This window comes from Chelonia mydas, chromosome 5, assembly GCF_015237465.2.
Source record: "Chelonia mydas isolate rCheMyd1 chromosome 5, rCheMyd1.pri.v2, whole genome shotgun sequence".
NCBI classification, from domain to species: domain Eukaryota; kingdom Metazoa; phylum Chordata; order Testudines; family Cheloniidae; genus Chelonia; species Chelonia mydas.
In genome coordinates this window covers 123,858,309-123,877,310 of record NC_051245.2, presented here as the reverse complement: position 1 = coordinate 123,877,310, position 19,002 = coordinate 123,858,309, and the positions used below count along the sequence as shown (strand labels likewise).

The 19,002-nt window shown below is 47.9% G+C and overlaps 1 long non-coding RNA gene across 4 annotated transcripts in view; it reads left to right on the top strand.

Annotated features, from left to right (window-relative positions):
• The window catches only part of LOC114020977, a 29,629-nt gene that overhangs the window by 9,892 nt on the left and 735 nt on the right, over window positions 1-19,002 (top strand). Inside the window, exons 2-7 of one of the 4 annotated variants that reach the window (XR_006290813.1) lie at window positions 2,962-3,152; window positions 4,464-4,625; window positions 5,075-5,153; window positions 7,874-8,067; window positions 8,329-8,641; window positions 9,855-10,151. This is a non-coding gene — a long non-coding RNA (uncharacterized LOC114020977). Of the gene's footprint in view, window positions 1-2,961; window positions 3,153-4,463; window positions 4,626-5,074; window positions 5,154-7,873; window positions 8,068-8,328; window positions 8,642-9,854; window positions 10,152-19,002 lie in introns of those variants that run through there. The other 3 variants (XR_005225854.2, XR_005225855.2, XR_005225856.2) reach the window with 3 other exon arrangements.

The following is a 19,002-nucleotide window of genomic DNA, read 5'->3' as shown; positions in this document are numbered from 1 at the left end:
AACAAGATCAAGTGACAAAGCAAGGCTAGTGTTTAGCTATCCAAAGCATAAAGGTGAAAGTCCTGTAGACACATCCACAAAGCACACAACTGCGAAGTGATAATCTTTCACACGGAAATGCCAGACTATTTTCAGAGCCCTGTTTGGACACATACAGTGTGCTAGACAGCATCATCACAGCTTCTTCAAAAACTGACAGCCTCAAAAGGGATTTTTCTTGCAAACCAGTTTATTTCAGGATTTTTGAGATTATGAAGATGCTCAATATCCCAGATCTAGGAAGTATTAAAGTGGGACAGAGTACTGGTATTCCTTTAGCACCGAGAGGCTGAGATCAGTGTCCCATTGTCCTCCTTGCTGTACAAACAGGGAGTGGCAGGAAAGAGTTAGAGGGCAAGGGTAAGAGCCATCCTGGGAATTTACCCAGGATTTGTAAGAGTCTCTGTGATCATCTCACCATAGCATCTGTCACTGAGCCCTCCTTTGCCCTCAGACAGCCCCAGGCTCAGAGCCCGTGTAAGCAGCAGGGCATGGCAAATGGTTTGCTGTGACCATGGCCCCACAAGCCCTGGCAGGGAGTGCTGCAGGTAGCGCCTAGCTCTTGCTAGGTCCCCACAGCCATGGCGCTCATACACGGGGACCTTTCCCAGCCTCTGGGGGATCCTGGGAATTCAGTCATGCAACAACAAACAGAACCAGCCATGAGTCAGGCCCACACGCTGACACAGAGCAGGGGGCAATAAGGCCCAGTAGGTACCTCAATCCGCCTGGCACCTGTGCGTCTCTGGGACAAGCACTCAGAGGCAGAGTCCTTCCCAGCTAGAGCTCTTGGCCCCTCAGGCCTGTCCCTGCACAGAGCTCCCCCTCTCCCCAGTCAGAGGCTCCAAACTCAGGCCAGACTCTGAGAGCTTCCCAAGATGGCTCCTGTTGCTAGTTCCACACCCCACATCAGCTAAAGGCGAAGGGCTCTCATTTGTGCATCAGTCTCTGACCAGCCCAGTGCTGCCACAGGAGGGACAGCTGTGGGCCTTCCAGGGCCCAACTCTTGGGAGTCCGTTCTCCTCTCCTAAGGAATAGTTTTCAGTCCTGGCTCTGTGGTGAGCCCTGTTTGAATTCAGCTGTTGGGGAGGGAAGCACCTTGGAGCCATTGACACTTATTACAGCGTGCTAGAACAAACACGCAAGCCCCCATCCTCCTCCCTCCACTTGAGCAGCTGAGGAGTGGCATTGCAACTGCCCCCTGCTCAGGTTAGTCAAGAGGGAGAGGGCTGCATCTTTGCATTGCCAGGCCAGAAACCGCTCTGTAAACACTGGCCCTGTGTCCTGGACAAACACCAAACACTCCCCCCCCCCCCCCGCCGAGAACAAACAGGACCAAGATATGACTTGTTTATTCAGCATAACGTTCAAGGTTGGGAGCAAGGCAGCTGCCCCACCTCATCCATAGCCACTTAGCCCCTCCGCAGCCTGGGACCTGCCCCCTGCCAACATCACCAGCTCACTACCCCAGCGGTGACTGTTGGCACACTTTCCACCAGCCCAGCACTACCCTGCTCAATCATTAACCCAGCCACCTGTCCTCTCCTCACCCTATCGACCCATTCACAAACCATGTGCTGCTGTATTGATTTGGTTGCTATCAGGCATATGCGGCCTTTCCGGTTTGCCACGGAGTTCACTTTCCCAGTCAACTTCCCTCTGAGCGATCTTCCAGCCATCTGCTGCTCCCCCCCACCCCGCCACCATGGTGCCCACAATTCCATCCTTACCCTCCCCACCTTGTTCCTCTGGCCTTATACCCGGCCCACCTTGCCCTGCTTTATCGCTAAGATCACTGCTATCAGTCACCTCTCCAGCTCTCAGAAACCAGGCTTCCTTCTCCCTGAGGCTGTTCCCTCATCTCTCACACCTTGTCCCATGCTGTCTCAAAAGGGATGGGGCAGGGGGAGTCTGAGCTGCTTCTCCCCTACTTCCAGCCTCTCCCTCTCCCCACTCCTCCCCCTCTAAGCAGCACTCCATCCAACTCTTCCCTTCCACCCCCAGCAATCATCCATAGCCCATCTGACTTCTGCACACCCAGTTCCCACTCAGAGTCTGATCCCTGGCTAGAGCTGTGGCATGGCATCCCTTTGCCAGTGCTCAGTATTGTGTCTATAAAAGTTATATAGTGCCTCAGCTGCTTTTCCTGCCTGGGAACACCCCATGGACTTATGGGTAGGGTATCAGACTGGGAACTCCAGAGCTGGGTTCAATTGCTAGCTCTGGCACCGACATTGTGTGTGACCTTGGGCCAGTCACTTCGTCTCTTCGTGCCTCAGTGTTCTCTCTATAAAGCAGGGAGAACAGTACTCCCCTCTCCCACCTCGTCTACTGAGATGAGAGTCCTTTGGGGCAGGGACTGCCCCTTACTACATGTTTGTACATAGTAAACCTCTTGCGCCATGGGGCCCTGATCTGAGTTGGGCTTGCTACCATAACAGGGAAAATAAATAATAAAAATCCACGTCCCTAGTTATGGGCATCCCAATGCCACCATATTTGTATGGCAACTTTAATGCTGATAGTTTAACAGGAGAATTTCTTGTCCCAATTAGCGCATTAATTTGTTCTGAAAAAATCAGAGGAATACCCAGGGAGATTCATACAAAAACAATTTAGGAAAGGAAGCCAAAATATCAGAAACAGGGACATTTCTGGGGAATCAGATCCCTTTGCTAAGGTTGGTCAGGGTCGCTGTAAAAGGCAGTGTATTCCCCAAACTACTTCACCTACTTCAGAACATCCCTGTACTATGACCCCTTTAATTTAAAAAAGTTTAATGGATTAATTAGTTTTGAAAGGAAAAGCTGATGTACAAGCATGGTGGCGTCAGGGTACCCAGCATTGTGTTATAGTGCCAGGCTAAGTATAGTGTATGGGAGAGTGGTGTATGTTACACTTATCTTCTTCTTGCTCCCATAGACACAACACTATGATAGAAAGCAGCGGATGCCACACCACAGAGCCTATTATGGGACATCCTGAGGTTTTCACTGGAAACATGGCCTCTGGTTCTTACTCCAGGACAGAAAAGACAGTAACTGGGAATATGCCTTTAATCGTTATCAACCTGGCTTATCAGACGGCATGTTGAGTTCCTCCTTCCAAGACTGGTAAGATAAACAAACGTCACTATTACAACAGGTTTCAGAGTAGCAGCCGTGTTAGTCTGTATTCGCAAAAAGAAAAGGAGTACTTGTGGCACCTTAGAGACTAACCAATTTATTTGAGCATAAGCTTTCGTGAGCTACAGCTCACTTCACTGGATGCATTCAGTGGAAAAAAAATTTTTTTCCACTGAATGCATCCGATGAAGTGAGCTGTAGCTCACGAAAGCTTATGCTCAAATAAATTGGTTAGTCTCTAAGGTGCCACAAATACTCCTTTTCTTTTTACTATTACAACAGTTACAGGTTGGAAGTAAACACTGATTAACTTTGCACCCAGTGCAGCGCAATGCAACGTAAGCAGCAATCACATATGCAGATGAATGCAAATTAAAAGCATCCGACGTGTGAATATTAGCTTGTGGCACCATTGTCCATCCCAGTGTTCAGGCCTATGTGGAGTCATGCCAGCCCTGGAGGAGCTGTGGGGAGAATTGGAAGGAAGGAAGAGAGAATTGCTCTCAGAGTTCCCCCGGCATGTTGTGTTAATACTAAGACAGTCTCAGAATTTCTAAATGTTATGGACAACTTCCTAACTCAAAGAGTGTTGCATCCAACACGGGGGAATTCTGTTAGACCCATCTTCACAGATAAAGAGGAACTGATCACAGAACTCAAAACGAATGGTACCTTAGGTGCAAGTGATCATGGCTTGATCATGTTTATAATGTGCATACAGTATAAAGTCCAGACCAATGATGTAAATACTTGTTGCTTTAAAATGGCCACTTTCACAAAACTGAAAGCAATTATGAGCCAAATCAGCTGGGAGGAAGAATTTAATCAGAAAAATGTGAATGATACTTGGGAATTGTTTAAGAACATTTTACTAGATACCCAAAAAGCCACAACTGAAAGCTGTACTGGTTAAGAAGAGAAGTGAAGAAAATTATGAAAAATAAAAAAAAAAACAACAAATGGAAGAAAGGGGAAGTTAATAGTAATGAATATAAATCAGAAGCTTGGAATTGTAAAAACTTGATCAGGGAAGCAAAAGGACACAAAGAGAAATCTATGACCAGCAGAGCTACGGACAATAAGGAGTTTTTAAAGTATATTGGGGAAAAAATAATTTTAACAATTCTACCATGGACCAATACCATTATCAATAATGCAGAAAAGGCAGAAGTAAATATTTATGTTCTATATTTGGGAAAAAAGATTATGTAGTCATGTCATATAACATTCTTTCCATTCCACTATTGTCTCAGGAAGGTGTTAAATAGCAGGTACTAAAATTAGACATTTTAAAATCAGCAGGTCCAGATTACTTTCATCCAAGAGTTTTAAAAGAACTGGCTGAGGAACTTCCTGGACTGTTAATGTTACCACAATGCAACCAAATTCGAAGCAGAGGGAAGGAGGGCGGGTAGTAGAATGAAGATAGGGACCCCACATCTCAAAGACCCTCCAGTTACAGTAAGTAATCTCCATTTCTTCTTCGAGTGCTGGTCCCTATAGGTATTCCATAGGTGGGTCACTGGCAAGCAGTGTTCAGAGTGGAGAAGGGTGCAAGGAAGGTGGTAGCAGAGATGCCTGTAGTACTGCCATCCCTCTGGTTGCATCCACAATTGCAGCTTGAGTTAGAGTGTAGTGAGTGGTGAACACCTAGACAGAACTCCAAGTTGCTGCTTTGCAAATCTGTAGTGGAACGTCTGATAAGGATGCTGTGGGGGCAGCTTGTGCTCCTGTGGAGTGCCCTGTGATACCCCCAAAAGGGGTAAGTTTTGCTATTTTGTAGCATTCTAAGACATCTTGAAACCCACTTAGAAATCCTCTGTGAGGATATGACTTGCCCAGATGATCTTTCTGCTATGGCAACAAATGGTCTTGGAGATTTCCTAATGGGTTTGGTTCTTTGCACGTAGAACACCAGAGCATGCCTGATGTCAAGGGAGCGAGGTGTCCAGTCTTTGGAAGAAGCATGGGGTTTTGGGAAGAATACAGGTAAGTGTACTGATTGATTGATGTGGAACTCGGACACAATCTTGAGGAGGAATCTGGGGTGTAATATAAGGGGAACCTTATGGAATATTGGATAAGGAGGGTCTGCCATCATGGCTGCTATCTCAATGACTCTTCTGGCTGAAGTGATGGCCACTAAGAATGCCACCTTAATGGACAGGTGGGTCATGGCACATATTGCCGTCAGTTCCAAGGGTGGACCTGAGAGTGTTGACAGGACAAGGTTGAGGTCCCATGAGGCATAGGTTTGATGATCACTGGGAAAATCCTGATCAAGCCCTTCATAAATAGCACAGTAACCAAGTGTGCAACGACAGAACATCCCTCTATTGGAGGGAGGAAGGCACTAATCACTGCTAGGTGTACTGACAGCCAACTGACGTTTTTAAGGAGAGGAGATAGTCTAGGGTAACTGGAATACCCAGGGCTTCTAGTGAATGTTGGTTGCGACATACCCAGGGTGAAAAACTGCTGGTATTTACCCAGGTAGCAGGCTCTAGTAGAATCCTTTCTGCTTTGGTTAAGGATTTCCCCAACGGGGCAGAGCATGAGAGTTCTATTCCAACATCCATCCAAACATGAGGCAGAGTGAGCCTGGGTTGGTGTGCTTGATCTTCTCCCCATCCCGAGTTAGGAGATCCGGAAATGGGCGGATCCCGATAGTGGGGCCTGTGGACATTCTTAGGATTTCTGTGAACCAGAACTGTCTGGGCCAGTAGGGTGCTAGGAGGATGACGGTGGCTCTGTCACGATGGATCTTCCGTACAACCTGTACTAGTAGGGGGATTGGAGGAAAGGTGTATTTGAGACCATCCATCCAGGGCAGCAGGAGAGCATTACCCAGGGAATCACGGTCTATAGCTCCCCCAGAGCAATACATGGGAAGCTTTTTGTTCATCTGGGATGCCGAGAGGTGCCATAGTGGAGTTCCCCATTGTGCGAATGTTAGAAATGTCTCTTGGATCTTCCATTCATGGTCTGCAGATAAGCTCCTTCTCAACTTGTCTGCCAGAGAGTTGTGGACACCTGGGAGGTATGCAACCTGCATTGTAATGTGGTTTCACCAGTTCCAAAGCCTGATTGCTTCCAGTCAGAGTGGAAGAGATCTCGCTCTTGCCTGTTTATGTAGACCACTGTGGCAACACTGACGTTATCTTTACATGGAGTGGGCCTATGGGGGGGAAGAAAAGCCTCATATGCAAGGTGGACTGCCCTCAGTTCCAGTAAGCTTACATGTAGGCTGCCCTCTGTTGGGGTCCAGGTACCCTGAAGCGTGGGGGTCCATGTGAGTGCCCCACTCTGTAAGGGAGGTGTCAGGATGGTGCCTTTGATATGGGAGGGCTGAAGGGAGTCCTCACCATGACCTTGTCTGGGTGGATCACCAAGTGAGGGAGGTGAGGACTCTGGTGGGACAGCAACGTTGGAGTCAATGCAATCCCTGCTTGGTCGGGAGGTTGAGTTGAGCCAAGCTTGCAGGCACCTCAAATGGAGTCTGAAAGTGTCATGTAGGTGCATGCAGCCATGTGGCTTAACAGAGAAAGACACCAGCGCATTGTGGCTAGTGGTCTGCATGTGATGCAAGAGGCCAGGTTGCTCATTGGATAAAACCTGTCTGAGAGGAGAAATGCTTTCACAGAAACAGAGTCCAGCTACGCTCCTATAAAAATTATTGTCCTTGTGGATGACCAAATGGACTTTGCATAAATGAAGAAAACACCTGAGGTAGCAAGACGACGCCAAAGAGATCATGTTGCTGACCCGACTTCTGATAATATTGGCCTACCAGATGCCAGTCGTCCACGTATGGAAACACAATATAGACCTGGCATCGCATCTGGGCTGCTACCATGGCAAAAACTTTCGTGAATATCCTGGGGGTGTTGTAGTGAGCCCACAGGGGAGGGTACGAAACTGACAGTGCTCTTGGCCAACCATGAAGCGCAGGAACTTCCTGGGAGATGGGTGAATATCTACATGAAAATATGCATTCTTCATGTCGAAAGCTGCAAACCACATTCCCTCTGAGGGGAGGAGATGATAGATACCAGCGTAATCATCCTGAACGTCAGCTTTCAAATAAAGACGTTGAGTTGCCAAAGGTCCAGGATGGGTCTCAACTCTCCATCTTTTGGGGTATTAAGAAATATGGAGAATAGAACCCTCTCCCTGGATGCTGAGGTGGGACACGTTCTATTGCCTCCTGGCATAAAAGGGATTTCACCTCTTGTTAAAGAATCAGTTGGTGAGAGTGGTCCCCCAAAGGGGGATTGGGAAGGTGGTTTGTGAGGCAGGAATGCCAGACACTCCATGGAGTATCCCTGATGGATAATCTCCAGGACCCAACTGTCTGCAGTGATCTTGTTGCCGCTATGGGAGAAGAAAGTAAGCCGGCCTCCAAAGATGACAAGAGAGGAAGTAGGTGGCATTGGTGGTGGTACATGGGTCTCGATCTGCATGTCAAAAAATGGCCTTTGTCCTGCGGTTGGGAGTAAGTGGAGGCTGTGGCAGCAGAGGGAGCTGAGAAATGGGACCTCTGAAGCCTCTGTTTACGCAGAGGCTCAGGTGGACGATGGTAATATGGAGCATGAGAAGGGGGTGGGCATAGTCTAAGGGGCTGGCTCTGGTGTTTCCTCTTGGGGGCTGGAATGTAAATCCCCAGGGATCATAGGGGAATTCTTGGATGGTATTTTGAACTTCTCTAGGAAACCCAACCACCTGGAGCCATGAGTCCTTTCACATGACCCATCCTGTGGCCAAACTTCTGGTTGCTGTACCTGCGGCATCTACTGCAGTCTGAAGAGCCACCTTTGGCTACTAGCTTCCCCTCATCCAGAAAGGACTGGAACTGGGCTCCGTCTTCCATGGGAAGTTTGTCCCTAAAGTCTGCAAGCCTGATGTAGGTATTGAAATCTTATTTTGCTAATTAAACTTGGTAATTAGCTATACGAAATTGGAGACCTATGGAGGAGACCACCTTCCTTCCCAGGAGGTCCAATCTCTGAGCCCTTATCTGCCAGGATGGATTTCTGGTAGTGCGACCAAGTTCTTTCCATAGCCACCTGTACCAGCAACGAGTTAGGGATAGGATGAGGGGGGAAAAATAAGCTAGCTTCTTTGGCAGGAACAAAATAATGTCTTTTGATTCTTTTTGGTGTAGGGGCACAAGATGCTGGTGTGTGCCAAACCGCTCTGGTTGGTTCTAATATAGCCTCGTTATTTGGAAGGGCCACTCGGTCCCTGTAAGTGTCTAAGGGACAGGGCTGAGGGCCGTGGACCTCTTCTAATGGGATCTGTAGATCGTTAGCAACCTTTTGCCACAGCTCCTGATGCTGATGGTGGTCATCCAGTGGAGAAGGCAATGGAGTGACAGCATCGTCTGGAGATGATGATGATGAGGCCCCCATCAGAACAGGTTCCAGCTCTTCCTCCTCATACTCTAATGGAACTGGCTGACAAGAGGGGGAGGAATGGTAGAACTCCTGCAAAGGGTCCAGGCACCTGCCTTAGGGGTCCCAAGGGCCCCAATGAGGCCAGAAGCAGGGATCCAGTCATGGTGGCCCCCCAAGGAAATTGGTACCAGCTGTCCTGGAGGGTGAGGGGTTCACAGACAGAAGGATGGTAAGCAGAGCCTCTTGGCTGTTGGGGCACCTGTGCCTTTGCGGAGATACTGCTGCAGCTACCTCCGCCGATTCAGAGGACAGTTCTGTCAGTAGCGATATCATTGGCACTTGGACGCTCCTGCCCAATGGGTGGAGAGGGAACTGCTCCTGGGACATTGGTAATGATTCCTCCTCTGGGGTAAGGATGTCCCTTAGGGGGGCATGGCCTAAAAGGAGCGGAGACAGCGAGTAGGGGAGGAATATATCCTCTGGTGCTACAAAGGTCTCACACAGCCCAGAGTCTGGGGAATTCCAGCAGAAACCACCTGAAGGACTGGGCTCATCTGTCACAGCCAGTTGGTCTTTGGATAGAGGAGGCAGTACTGATGATGCTTCCGGACCCGCACTAGTAGATGGGGCTGGCGAGCGTATGTCTGCTTTGATCTTGCAGTCACCGTCAGATGTGGCAGATCCCTTTTTGCGTACCTTGGCCCCCAGCCTGGGGGTCTTTGGCGGAGCTGGTTCTGTGGGTTCAATATGCAACATCTCACCCAAGTGGTACCGGCCCCAGGAGGAAACGCATTTATTATGAACAATCCTCTGCGGGGATCTGTCCTTATGCCCGTGAGAGTGCCCCTTATTCTCATGGGGAGCCTTGTAGGGGGAGTCCTTGCCTTCGGTGGCAAAGGCTCCACTCCAAGACTCCTGTTTGAGAGCACTGCTGGTTAGTTGAGGCCAACGTACAGGGGAGTCTCCCAGGCCCGGTCAGAGCGCGGTCTCATAGCACCCTCCATCAGGAACCTTTTTAGTCAGAGCCCTCGGTCCTCTCAAGCTGTGGGTGGGAAGGATCAACAGATCCTCACTTCACAGAGATATGTGCCTCACCCAGGCAATACAGGGACTGTCGATGCTCATCGCTGATGGAGAAGGAGCAAGGGCAGGAGACAGATTCCTGGGATCAAGGAGGATTTTCCCCAAAGGCAGCATGGGGACGGGTTGGGGGAGGGGAAAACGGACTATCCTATACTAATTATAACTACTAAGTGAAGATATCAAAACTAGTTACAAAGAGTTTACTTTACAGGCTATGCACAGAATGAAGGAGGATACAAAATTCTGTCTCAGGTCATGCTGCGGTAAGAAGGAACGGAAGAGGTGTGAACCTGCACGGCCGCTTATGCCCTCGGTCGGAAGTACGAGGGAAGCTTCTGTGCATGTGCATGTCAGTTGACACTGCTTTGAAGAATTTCTGGACTCAGGCACATGTACACCCATTTGTGGACTACACATGGGGCCCATCACTCGAAGAAGAATGGAGTGTCTGATATGGGTCGGGACTCTTAATAAAAAGTAATGCCAATCAGCATGGGTTTATGGAAAACAGATGCTGTCAAACTAACTTGCTATTTTTTTTTTTAATGAGATTACAAGTTTGGTTGATGTAATATACATAGATTTCTGTAGGGCATTTGACCTGGTACCATGACATTTTGAATCAAAAACTAAAATAATATTCACATGGCACACCTTAAACGAATTAAAAGCTGGCTAAGTGACAGATCTCAAAATATAACTGTAAATGGGGAATCAAACGGGAGTGTTTCTAATGGGGTTCCACAAGGATCTGTTCTTTGCCCTATATTATTGAACATTTTTATCAATGAAAAGCATAAAATCCTCACTGATAAAGTTTGCAGATGATGCAAAAAATGGGAGAGCGGTAATAGGGAAGAGGACAGGTCACTGATTCAGAACAATCTGGATCGCTTGGTAAACTGGAAGCAAGCAAACGATATCCATTTTAATACGGCTAAATGTATATGTAACCCACACACCACCTGGGTGTGGTGCTCTGTCCCACCTAGGGGCATCAAGACCACTTAGAGATTAATGAGTCTGCTCTATGGCCTTAGCTAAGAGCCAGGTGGCTTTTAGTTCATGCAGTAGAGGCTCATGCACTAAGCTCCAGAGATCCCAGGTTCGATCCCGCCCACTGACTACTGGGGTCTGTCAGTTTTACATATACACCTAGGGACAAAGAATGCAGGCCATACTTACCCAATGGGGGACTTTGTCCTGGGAAGCAGTGACTCTGAACAAGATTTGGGGGTCATGGTAAATAATCAGCTGAACATGAGGTCCCAGGGAGACGCTGTGACCAAAAGGGTTAATGCGATCCTTGAATGCATAAACAGGGGAATTTTGCATAGCAGTAGAGAGGTTATTGTACCTCTGTATTTGGCACTGAAATGCTGCCTCCAGTTCTGGTGCCAACAATTCAAGGATGTTGATAAACTGGAAAGTGTTCAGAGAAGAGTCCTGAGAACGATTAAAGGACTAGAAAAAAAAAGACAGTTACCTTTTCCGTAACTGGTGTTCTTCGAGATGTGTTGCTCATGTCCATTCCATAGTAGGTGTGTGCGCTCGCCACATGCACTGGTGACGGAAGTTTTTCCCTTAGCAGTATCCATAGGGGACCGGCTCTGGTGCCCGCCGGAGTGGCGCCTGCATGGCACGGTATAAGGGGTGCCGCCGGCTCCCCCCCACCCTCAGTTCCTTCTTGCTGGGAACTCTGACAGTGGGGAAGGAGGGTGGGTTGTGGAATGGACATGAGCAGCACACCTCGAAGAACACCTGTTACTGAAAAGGTCACTGTCTCCTTCAAGTGCTTGCTCATGTCCATTCCATATTAGGTGACTCCCAGGCAGTACCGCTGGAGGCGGGAAGGAGTTCACAGACACGTAGATTGTAACACAGCTCTGCCGAACCCAGTGTCGTCTCTGGCCTGCTGAGCGATGGCATAATGCGCTGTGAATGTGTGGACAGAGGCCCATGTCGTGGCTCTACAGATGTCCTGGATAGGGATGTGCACCAGGAAGGCAGCTGAGGATGCATAGCTATAGTCGAGTGGGCTCTGACAATCAGCGGTGGTGGGACCCCCGCCAGATTCTAACAGGTCCGTATGCAAGAGGTGATCCAATTAGAAATCCTCTGCAAGGACACCAGAAGGTCCTTCATCCTGTCTGCTGTGGCAATGAAGAGTGGAGTCGACTTACGGAAAGGCTCGGTACGCTCTAGGTAAAAAGCCAGGGCCCTTCAGATGTCCAGCGCGTGAAGATGCCTCTCCTCACTGGTCTTGTGCGGTTTGGGACAGAACACTGGGAGGAAGATGTCCTGGCTCATATGGAAGGTGGACCTTGTCTTTATACAATACCGTGTATGGTGGTTCTGAGATCAAGGCTTTAATCTCAGAGACTTGCTTTGCTGATGTCACCACCACCAGGAAAGCGACCTTCCATGACAGATGGGAAAGGGAGCAGGAGCCCAGTGGCTCAAAAGGTGAGCCCTCGTGAGCCTGGAGAGGACCAAGTTAAGATCCCACTGTGGGACGGGGGTCTGTACCTGCAGGAAGAGTGTCTTGAGGCCTCTCAAGAATCTGCCCATCATGTCATGAGAAGACACCATCTGGCCCTGGATCAGTGGGTGAAAAGTGGAGATGGCTGCAAGATGCACTCTAATGGAAGAGTGTGCTAGGCCCTGGTTCCTAAAATGAAGCAGGTAGTCTAAAATAAACTGTACAGAAGAGGTCAGGTTACCAGCGAACCGCGCCTCGAATCCTACTGTTGATGCCCATGGTCCAGAGACCGAAAATGGCTCCTCTGAGCCTGCCTCCCAAAGTCCGAGGCATGACACCTCCGCGATGGAGCGGCACTGATGAGGCGGGGACACTTGGAACGGTCCCAGGGTGGGTTTACCCCTGGGTTTGGGTACTGCCAGAGCCGGTGTGGGTGGCATCTCCTGCACGGCCTGTAGGGCCTCAGGCATTGACGGAACTTGAAGTTAACAGAGGCCTTCATCAATGTCTGGTGTGGCAGGCATGGTGCAGGCAGGGCTAGACTGCTCGACTTGAGCTGGGGCCCTACTCCCTGAAGGAGGTGTTGAGCTGCCCAGCGTGGGTCTGGTCTCTCCTCTGGCCCTCTCCTTTCCCTTATGGGAAGTGGGAGATCTTCCCCTTGTGGACCTCTTGGGCTCCTTGGCCTGGGAGGGGTATCGGTGCCGGTTCATAGGCGGCACCGGTGGTGTGTTCCGTACCAATGCTGCGGTGTTTGGGGCTGAGTCGGACATCTGCTCCGGTGCTGAGGTCAGTGCCGACTCCATCAGAAGCACCCTGAGACGGATGTGTCTCTACTTTTTCGTTCTGGGTTTGAATGACTTACAGATGTGACACATCACTTATGTGTCCTTCCCCTAGACACTTTAAACAGCTAATGGGAATGGGCCGCTTACAACAATTGCATGGTTTAAAGCCTGGGAACTGAGGCATACCCCGTCCCCAGGTTGAGTCCCGTCCAGGACCAACTAACTAGAACTAACACTAAGGGTAAATACTAAACTATATACAACTATTTTACAAGAAACGTTCATGATACACTGAACTAAGCGAAAGCTAGCTGAAGCAGAAGTCCCAGCACCATCACTGAGGGTTGGGGGAGCTAGCGGCGCCCCTTATACTGCGCCATGTAGGCCCCACTCCAGAGGGCACCAGAGCCGCTCCCCTACAGATACTGCTGAGGGAAAAACTTCCGGCACCAGTGCACATGGCGAGCACACACCCCTAATATGGAATGGACATGAGCAAGCACTCGAAGAAGAACTTGTTGTCTAGTGACAGACTCAATCTAGCTTAACCAAGAGAAGGTTAAGGGGTGACTTGATTACAGTCTATAAGTACATACATGGTGGCCAAATATTTAATTATGGGCTCTTCAGACAAAGGTATAATACAATCCAATGGCAAGAGTTGAAGCTAGACACATTTTCAGACTGGAGATAAGGCGTACATTTTTAATAGGGTAATTAACCGCTGGAACAACTTATCAAGGGCCATGGTAGAGTCTCCATTACTAGCAATTTTTAAATCAAGACTGGATGGTTTTCTTCTAGGAATTATTTCAGGGTAGTTCTCCAGCCTGTGTTACACAGGAGATTGGACTAGATGATCATAGTGGTCCCTTCTGCCCTTGGAATCTATGAATACCCAAGGCGGTCTGCAGGCTGCATGTCCACAAGGCCACAGTCTGACGTGGCTGCAGAGTGGATGCCTGGGCAGCTCACAGTCTCACATGCTGTCTAGAACCCATTCTCTAAGTTGTTAGCATCTGCTGGAGGAACCTTCACACCAGGTGAAGGCACATACGTGATAGCAGCTGGGAAGTTTAGATTTGATTGCCCAGAGACTTTGGAAACTAGAACAATTGGGAGGAGGAAAGGCCAATTTGCAATCAAATGACGAAGGCAACGTACATTCACTGTGTTCTAGCCAGGTTGTATTTGCACTTGGTATTTCTTTCCCACACGTGCCTCACTTTTCCATCATCTTTGCCTGTTTCTCTAAATTCCCTAGGGTCCTTCTGCTATTTCTTTCTATCCCATGTGGTTTTTGTGGATCCTCCTGTGGTCATTGGCTTTCAGCCACAAATTCCTTCAATGAGTTAATACTTTTTCTTCAGATGATTTATGAAGATATTTAACAATAGGGGTCCCAGTCCTTCTCTATCACTCCTTTAGACAGCCCCACCACCAGTCTGATGTTTGACTGGTTATGAAAACTTTCCATTTGTGGCTTCCATCAGCCAGTCAATTTTGTATCCACTCCACATTGCATTGACCAAACAATATCATTCTAACTTTCCTCTCAGAAGCTCACCCAAGCCTGCACTGAAAGCTTTACTGATATCAAGACACAGGGACAAATTCATTCAAGTTCCACGGAGCCACACAGAGGGTGAATTCTGTTTACAACATACACCACATTCCTTTTGTTTGTTCAACTTGTAACCATGTTCATGTTATCAGGATTCAACAGCACTATTGATTTCTTGTGCACCTAGCATATGTGGCCTATTGCACATTAAGCTATTCTCATCTAGTCTCTCTCCAGCTGCTTAGTATTCCTGTTATTCAAAATCCCCTCATTCCTCTCCATAAATTTACTAAGTTTGTGGCAGGGTAAAACATACCACCTGCCTGAATGTGATAAGATAAACAAGATGCTGGGGACCAGCTCATGAGACGAAGAGGCACGGAAAAGAAAGTATTCCTAGAAGTGGGTTTCAAGAAGGGAGAGAAAGTGGCAGATAGAAGATGGGAGATGTTACAAGAGTTTTATACAATCCAAGTGCCTGGAGCTGTAGATACTTAGGCCTTGTCTATATGGGAATGTTTTTTCAGGATAGCTTTAGTTTTTTTCAGCATAAACTATGTTGCATCCACACACCAACTAATCTTTTCTTTTGTCTTGTATCTTACGCTGCTACAATTAACCTGCTTTGGAAGAACTGTAATGGTTTCAAAATGAGTTATATAAGGTTTGTGTGGACGCATCCCCATTTTGAATTGGCTGTACTGTTTCAGGGAGTCCTCACACTGCTATCCCACATTGCATTGCATCACATCTGGATTGGCCTGTCTGCTTACCTATGTGCTCTCCACTGCTCTGGGATCATCTTGGCATGACATCCCCGCAGTGTAAATGCTGAAACACACGCAAGTGTATCTGTTTGTGACTCCAGCTCATCACTGGCTCTCAGACCCCAAGACCATTACAACCACCCCACCAGGCCCAATGCTTCTGCATGGTCCTGTCAGGAGCTCCTGGACTTCTCTGCTGTCTGGTGAGAGAAGCATGTCCAGTCTCATCTTTCCAATTGTCATCAGAATACCAAGATCTAGAAGCAGCTAGCTAAGCAAACGCAGGGAAAAGGGCACTGCCGGGACATGAGCCAGTGCTATGCCAAAGCCAAGTAGCTGCAGCAGAATTACAAACACACCAAAGACAAAGCCAAGTTCTTCAGTAATGCTTGCAGGATGTGTGTTTACCATGAGGCCAGAGTTTTGCCTAAGAACCCAGCACACAGTGGACGTAGTTTGACCACAGCCCATGACGAAGCAGACAACTAAAGAAATCACTCAGGCAACCATAGACCTATAGGGATTGAAGAGGACAATCAGCTAAACCACCAAGATCTCTTAGGAACCCCATACAGCAAGCGAGCCAGAGTGACAACGCTGCTGAAGGATCATCCAGAAAGTATTCGCTGCTGAATTACAACCGTCTCTCCCATTAGTGGCTGTTTAGGTGGATTTGGAAACCTTTCTTCTGGGATTCTCCATGCTGAGAGGAACTCTCATGTCAACATCTGGTGCTACAGTTCTCGGGTAACTGCCACACAGACGTCCAGGAAAGTGGCTTTCAGCACCTGGACGTTCTGCAGCCATTGCTGGTCATCCCAGGTCTGTAGGAAACATTGGATGAAACCAGGAGCAGAACAACGAGGTTACAGGCTGAGAGGAATACTGGGGACATTCATTTATAAATGTGTGTATAAACTGGAGTGGTGCCCCAACATGGCTTTACTGGGGCAGGATTGACTTTTGTTGAGCCTGGTGTGTGTATGTGGGGGCGCCTATTAATTGGGGCACAGTGTTCAGCCATTGGGAGAGTGGGGTCTTGGGACCCAAGCAGCTGGGGCACCCAACCAACAGGGGTATGCGTACACGGCATCTGGGAGCAAGCCTCCCAGCCTGGCTGGACAGACTTGTGCTCATTCTGCTTGAGCTAGTGCACTAAATGTAGCAGTTTAGATGTTGCCGCTCCAGCTAGCCACGTGTGCTGAGTGGGCTTGAGAGCCCAAGCTGCAAATATCTGCACAGGTATTTTTAGTGTGCTAGCTTGAGTCTGTCTACTGTGGCTCCCAGGAAGAGTGTAGATATACGCCAGAAGACCAGACAGGAAGGTCACAGTTCAGGCATGGGGTAGGCTTAGTCAGAAAGTGAGTAGGTTTTCTAAACGGTGCTCTCTCTCTCACCATCCTGAGTTGAGTGCCTGAACAATTTCATTTGCTTCACCTTTAGGGGTGTAGAGGGAAGCAGCCTGTGAACTAGCTCTTTGCATTTGTCCAAGGTTTTCCCACTGTGGAAATACCAAGTGATGAGCAAATAATATGGATTTTTTGTCATTTTCACCCAGTGGTGAATTTTATAATTTTTTTCATAAAACTGAAGGTTAATTATTTTGTAATTAAGAGTGCTGCATAATTCAGTGGCAGAATGCCACTCAGTGTAGGCCTACTATTACACAGTACGAGGAGCCTGGGCACCTCACAAAATGTGTATGTTGCTATGCATTGGAGAGGCTTTCCTTCCTAAGATCCTCTATCATCTTCTTTACTGAAGCAGATTTAATTAGCCTCCTAGATTGTATACGTGCAAATACTTTGGTGATGTTATCCCATTTTTAAAATATCAGTAGCTAACTGTTGCAACTCCACATGCTGCAAAAGGAGCATTCCCATTTATTGGTGAACTTTTCTTATAACTAGTTTCAGAGTAGCAGCCATGTTAGTCTGTATTTGCAAAAAGAAAAGGAGTACTTGTGGCACCTTAGAGACTAACAAATTTATTTGAGCATAAGTTTTCATGAGCTACAGCTCACTTCATCGGATGCATTTTCCACTGAATGCATCCGATGAAGTGAGCTGTAGCTCACGAAAGCTTATGCTCAAACAAATTTGTTAGTCTCTAAGGTGCCACAAGTACTCCTTTTCTTTTTGTTATAACTAGTGCTGCAAAACCAAAAAGATATTTATATAGGTCCTTTATTAAAATTACTTTTAGGGCCTGACAACTGCATGTTTAAAGATATGTCCTTAGAACCTGGAGGACTAACTGCTACTTACTTAAAAACCATTTTAAAAGGTAGTTTGCATTTTAAGCTTCACCATACATGGTCCTTTCACTAAACCATAGGATTAGGATTCAGGAGATCCAAAAATAGTTTTGATCCTTCCACCAGCTTTTTCTGTGAGCCTGAACAAATCAAACCCTCTACACTTAAGCTTCACCTCTAATATGGACGTTGTCTCCACTTGTGAGGTAACTTCCTTCTCTTCCTGTGTCAGTAATAATAATGCCTGCATCTGTAATTTTCACTCCATGCATCTGAAGAAGTGGGTTTTTTTACCCTCAAAAGCTTATGTCCAAATAAGTCTATTGGGCCTGGTCTACGCTACGAGTTTATGTCAGATTTAGCAGCATTAAATCCGAATTAACCCTGCACCCATCCACACAACAAAGCCATTTTTTCGACATAAAGGGCTCTTAAAACTGATTTCTGTACTCCCCCCGAGGGAAATAGCGCTGAAATCGACATCACCCTTTAGATTAGGGTTAGTGTGGACACAATTCGAAGGTATTGGCCTTCGGGAGCTATCCCACAGTGCACCATTGTGACCGCTCTGGACAGGACTCTGAACTTGGATGCACTGGCCAGGTGTACAGGAAAAGCCCCAGGAACTTTTGAATCTCATTTCCTGTTTGGCCAGGCGAGCTCATCAGCACAGGTGACCATGCAGTCCCGAATCAAAAAAGAGCTCCAGCATGGACCGAATGGGAAGTACTGGATCTGATCGCTGTATGGGGAGAGAAATCCGTGCTATCAGAACTACGTTCCAAAAGACAAAATGCCAAAACATTTCAAAAAATTTCCAAGGCCATAAGGGACAGAGGCTACAGCAGGGACACAACAGTGCCGCGTGAAACTTAAGGAGCTCAGACAAGCATACCAGAAAACCAAAGAATCAAACAGACGCTCTGGGACAGAGCCCCAGACCTATCGCTTCTACGCTGAGCTGCATGCAATTCTAAGGGTGGGGGGGGGACGCCACCACTACCCCAACCCTGTCCGTGGACTCCAATGATGGGGTATTCTATGCCATGCCTGAGGATTTTGCAGACGGGGAAGATGAGGACAACGAGCTTGGAGAGAGTACCCAGCACACCATTCTCCCCGACAGCCAAGAGGTTTTTTTATCACCCTGACTGAAGTACCCTCCCAACCCACCAAGCCGGAGAAGGGACCACTGGTGACTGTACCTTTTGAAATATAATACATGTTATAAAAGCAAGCGTTTTTTAAATGATTAAAGAGCCCTGAGGACTTGGGATGCATTGGTGGCCAGTACAGCTACTGGAGAAGTCTGTTAACGTGTCTGGGGATGGAGCGGAAATCCTCCAAGGACATCTCCACGAAGCTCTCCTGGAGGTACTCTAAAAGCCTTTGCAGAAGGTTTCTGGGGAGAGCAGCCTTATTCCGTCCTCCATGGTAGGACACTTTATCATGCCATGCTCGTAGCAAGTAATCTGGTATCATTGCATGACAAAGCCTGGCAGCG